At 42.6% G+C, this 5,649-nt stretch overlaps 1 pseudogene; it reads left to right on the top strand.

The window, feature by feature from the left end:
* Window positions 1-3,573: 3,573 nt before the first annotated feature.
* Window positions 3,574-3,674, top strand: LOC117084591 (annotated as a pseudogene).
* Window positions 3,675-5,649: the final 1,975 nt, after the last annotated feature.

The raw sequence follows: 5,649 nt of genomic DNA, 5'->3' as shown, positions 1-5,649 counted from the left end.
CAAGCCCTACCATGTGATTGGCCTGCTCCATTTTCTGTCCTCTCTGAACCACCAAGGTTTGTCTGTCTCAGGGCCATGACCAAGGCTGCGGCCTTTCCCTGATCTTGCTTTTCCTTTTCGGCCTGTTCCTCTTGGTCCCTATTATAGAACACCAAGGTTGCCAGGTTTAATAATGCCTCCAGATGTTGTTCAGGGCCCAGGGCTCACTTTTGGAGCTTTCTCTCGATATCTGCGGCTGATTGGGTAATCAACTTATCTTTTAGGATCAATTGACCCTCGAGGGAGTCGGGTGACAAGGGAGTACATTTCCTTAAGGCTTCCTGTAGCTGCCCGAGGAAGGTAGAAGGATTTTCTTCCTTTCCCTGAGTTATGGCAGACATCATTGAACAATTCATGGGCTTCTTCCTAATTCTCCTTAGTCCTTCTAGAACACAGTGGGGATCCATACTGGGGACAGCTTGCTGACTGGTATGGAATTTGTCCCTTTCTTCAGCTGTCACTCTATCATTTACTTGACTAAGATACCAGGTATCTCCAAACTCTTAGGCTGCAGCTAAAGTTGCATTCTTTTCATTAAAGTCCAGGGTTTGATCTAACAATAGCATGACATCTCTCCAAGTGAGATCGAAGGTTTGACCTAGACCCTGTAGGACATCTGTGTACCTATCAGGATCATCTGAAAACTTCCCCAGGTCTGCCTCAATCTGCTTTAAATCAGAGAGGGAGAAAGTACATGTACCCAGATTGGGCAAAATTCTCCTCCCCCTACAGCTTGAAGGAGACATAACCAATAGCCCAGGGGTGTTTTGTGGTCCTTTGGAGAGTTCTTTGCTTGTTTCCTTCTGGGCAGGGGAGATTAAAGGAGGCTTATCATTAATAGGATGTGGAGCTATGGGGAGGCTAGGATATTGGGGTAAGCTGAGAGGTCCTCTTCTGGGATGTAAATTGCAAGGTTTGCATAGTTGTGGATTCACCTTCAATGAAAAGAAAGCTTCAACATAAGGTATTTCACTCCATTTGCCTTCCCTCTTACAGAAAAGGTCAAGCTGCAAGATAGTATTGTAATTTATACTTCCCTCTGGTGGCCATTTTTCCCCATCAGAGAGAGAATTTTGGGGCCAAGCCATAGTGCAGAAAAACATGAGCCACCTCTTTTTCAGGGTTTGCAGGTCAAATTGGTCCCAATGGCTTAGGATGCATTTCAAGGGTGAGCCTGTTGATGCCTGAATGTTTCCCATCCGAAAGACAGAACCGCTCATGATTTTGGTTTGTTTGTTTCTCCCCTGCCCAAGAACCCACAGTGGTCCCTGGACCCTGCGGATCGGAATAGTTGCACTCATTGATGCAGCAGCAGAAACACCTCTTGCCCAAAACCCACAACAGTCCTGGGCCCTGCTGATCAGAATAGTTGCACTCACCAATACAGCAGCAGAAACACTAATTTTCCTCCTAGACCACAAGAAGGACCGAGGAATGTCGGATTTAGTGGCCCTTCCCGACACATTCTCGAACACCTGCTAGAGTCCTAAGCATTCTCCTATTAGTACTGGGACTTTATCCCTGTCCTATAAAAATGTTATGCCTCAAAAATGAAGTGGACAGCCATACCCTGAGGGAGGGAAGGGATCTCCAGAGTTGGAAGAGTCATGCCTTTTGTCCTCACTTATATGAATAAGAAAGATACAATTTCTGAGGCTCCCCATATCATAGCTTCAGAAATAGCTTTTGTTAGGCCTGCTTGTCCAAGGAAGGATCCTAAAATTCCAGATAGTACCCCCTATGATGGGACTTTGAGCAAAAATTATGTCTTTCTGATTGGTGAGCCCAGGTGCCTAAAGAAGGGAATAGAGTCCTGGAGTTTATACTAGAAATCATTCTTATAGGAGAAACTAGAAAAGCACCAGAAACAGGGAATGGTTTTTAGAAGCAGGACTAGCCTTGGAGAAGAGAAGCAAGAGGAAGTTTGTCTGACAGGCATTAGGACCCAGGAGGCAAGGGTCAGGATACATAGGATAGATGGGCAAGTCTCACTTGGGCGATGTAACTTTGAGAGTTCCGCTTATGGCCACAGGGTCAACCAACTTGTTGTCGAGACCCCGGAGCTGAATGGCTTTCTTCTCTGTTGACCCTCGGCTCAGCCCGGAAGTACAGGAAAAGCAGAAGCTGGTTTTAGTCAAACCAACGCTACCAACTCCAAAGAGTCAGTGGTTGTTAGACAGCCCTTTCCCAGAAAGCCTGACACCCGTATCTTTAGTCCAGTGGCCATGGTAGTCACTTTTAATTGGCCAAGAGGTGCCCAGTATTTAGCCCCCGAATTCTAAGGAAAAATAGGACAGAATAGCAAGCAAAAGGGGTCCGATGGTACTCACCACTTGGCGATAGGCGATAGTCCCTTCGTGGTCACCAAAATGTGTCCAGAATTGGTTCCTTCCAGTGGATTCTTGGTCTCGCTGACTTCAGGAATGAAGCTGCAGACACTCACAATAAGTTGTACAGTTCTTAAAGATGGTGTGTCTGGAGTTTGTTCCTTCAGATGTTCAGATGTGTCCAGAGTTTCTTCCTTCTGGTGAGTTCGTGGTCTCGCTGACTTCAGGAGTGAAGCTGCAGACCTTCACAGTGAGTGTTACAGCTCTTAAAGGTGGTGCTTCCAGAGTTGTTTGTTCCTCCTGGTGGGTTCATGGTCTCACTGACTTCAGGAGTGAAGCCACAGACCTTCGCAGTGCGTGTTACGCCTCTTAAAGGTGGCGCATCTGGAGTTGTTTGTTCCTCCTGGTGGGTTTGTGGTCTCGCTGACTTCAGGAGTGAAGCCGCAGACCTATGCAGTGAGTGTTACAGCTCATAAAGGTAGTGCAGACCCAAAGAGTGAGCAGCAGCAAGGTTTATTGTGAAGAGCGAAAGAACAAAGTTTCCACAGTGTGGAAAAGGCTACCTGAGTGGGTTGCTGCTGCTGGCTCAGGTGGCCAGCTTTTATTCCCTTATTTGGCCCCACCCACATCCTGCTGATTGGTCCATTTTACAGAGTGCTGATTGGCCCATTTTACAGAGTGCTGATTGGTGCATTTTTACAGAGTGCTGATTGGTGCATTTACAATCCTTTAGCTAGACACAGAGTGCTGATTGGCACATTTACAATCCTTTAGCTAGATACAAAAGTTCTCCACATTCCCATCCAACCCAGAAGCCCAGCCAGCTTCACCTCTCAAAAGGAATAGAACAATTGTGTTGATAAACATAGCACTTATCCACTTTTATCTTCCTAGACATTTTTGATGCATTTGACATCCCTAATATCTCCATCACAGTTGAAACATTGTATTTTTCTGGAGTTCTCCACTCTCTAGTTGTCTCTCACTTGGTTAGCTATTCTTTCCCAATCTGCAGGAAAAAGACTTCTTTAAAGGCCTGAACCTTAAATGTTGTTATTCTCCAGGGTTCCATATTCAACTCTTTCTTTCTCCACCACATATTCTTCCTAGATCATGTCATTTATATATATGTGGCTTCAACTACCATCTACATACTGATAATATCACAAAGGTATATGTTGGATCCTCTATTATAAGAACAAATAAGGTGCTCGTTCGGCAGCACATATACTAAAATTGTAACGATACAGATTAGCATGACCCCTGCACAAGGAAGATATGCAAATCCATGAAGCATTCTGTATTTTTCAGTGTTTAGAGGGAAATTCACAGCACTGTATGCCCACAGGAGAAAGCAGGAAAAATCTTAATCAACACCGTAACATCACAATTAAAAGAACTAGAGAAGTAAGAGCAAACAATCTCAAAAGCTAGCAGAAGACAAGAAATAACTAAGATCAGAGCAGAACCGAAGGAGATAGAGACACCAAAAAACCCATCAAAAAATCAATAACTGGTTTTTTGAAAAGATAGACCACTAGCCAGACTAATAAAGAAGAAAAGAGAGAAGAAAAAATAAACACAATAAAAAATGATAAAGGGGATATCACCACCGATCCCATAGAAATACAAGAAATACAAGCTACCATCAGAGAATACTATAAACATCTCTACGCAAATAAACTAGAAAATCTAGAGGAAATGGATAAATTCCTGGAAAAATACACCCTCCCAAGATTAAACCAGGAAGAAGTTGAATCCCTGAATAGACCAATAACAAGTTCTGAAATTGAGGCAATAATAGCCCACAAACCAAAAAAAGCCCAGGACCAGATGGATTCACAGCCAAATTCTACCAGAGGTACAAAGAGGAGCTGGTATCATTCCTTCTAAAACTACTCAGGGACTCCTCCCTAACTCATTTTATGAGACCAGCACCATCCTGATACCAAACCCTGGCAGAGACACAACAAAAAAAAGAAAATTTTAGGCCAGTATCCCTGATGAAGATCGATCCGAAAATCTTCCACAAAATACTGGTAAACCGAATCCAGCAGCACATCAGAAACCTTATCCACCATGATCAAGTCAGCTTCATCCCTAGGATGCAAGACTGATTCATCATATGCAAATCAATAAATGTAAAACCGAAGACAAAACCACATTATTATCTCAATAGATGCAGAAAAGGCCTTTGATAAAAGTCAACACCCCTTCATGCTAAAAATTCTCATTAAACTAGGTATTGATGGAATGTATCTCAAAATAATAAGAGCTATTTATGACAAACCTACAGCCAATATCAAACTGAATGGGCAAAAGCTGGAAGCATTCCCTTTGAAAACCGGCACATGACAAGGATGCCCTCCTTCTCCACTCCTATTCAACATAGTATTGGAAGTTCTGGCCTGGGCAATCAGGCAGGAGAAAGAAATAAAGCGTATTTAATTAGGAAGAGAGGAAGTCAAATTGTCTCTGTTTGCAGATGGCATGATCGTATATTTAGAAAATCCCATCATCTCAGCCCAAAATCTCTTGGTAAGCAACTTCAGCAAAGTCTCAGGATACAAAATCAACGTGCAAAAATCACAAGCATTCCTATACACCAATAACAGACAAACAGAGAGCCAAATCATGATTGAGCTCCCATTCACAACTGCTAAAAAGAGAATAAAATACCTAGGAATTCAACTTCCAAGGGATGTGAAGGACCTCTTCAAGGAAAACTATAAACCACTGCTCAAGGAAATCAAAGAGAACACAAACAAATGGAAAAACATTCCATGCTCATGCTTAGGAAGACTCAATATCGTGAAAATGGTCATACTGCCCAAAGTAATTTATAGATTCAATGCTACTCCCATCAAGCTAGGACTAACTCTCTCCACAGAATTAGAAAAAAACTACTTTAAATTTCATATGAAACAAAAAAAGAGCCCGTATAGCCAAGACAATCCTAAGCAAAAAGAACAAAGCTGGAAGTATCACTCCACCTGACTTCAAACTATACTACAAGGCTACAGTAACCAAAACAGCATGGTACTGGTACCAAAACAGATATATAGACCAATGGAACAGAACAGAGGCCTCAGAAAAAACACCACACATCCTCAACCATCTGATCTTTGACAAACCTGACAAAAACAAGCAATGGGGAAAGGATTTCCTGTTTAATAAATGGTGTTGGGAAACTGGTTAGCCATACACAGAAAACTGAAACTGGATCCCTTCCTTACACCTTATACAAAAAATAACTCAAGATGGATTAAAGATTTAAATGTAA

Source organism: Trachypithecus francoisi, unplaced genomic scaffold (assembly GCF_009764315.1).
Source record: "Trachypithecus francoisi isolate TF-2019V2 unplaced genomic scaffold, Tfra_2.0 Lachesis_group0, whole genome shotgun sequence".
Lineage (NCBI taxonomy): Eukaryota > Metazoa > Chordata > Mammalia > Primates > Cercopithecidae > Trachypithecus > Trachypithecus francoisi.
Note: the sequence above shows the minus strand (reverse complement) of the source record. Positions and strands in the feature narration are given on the sequence as shown.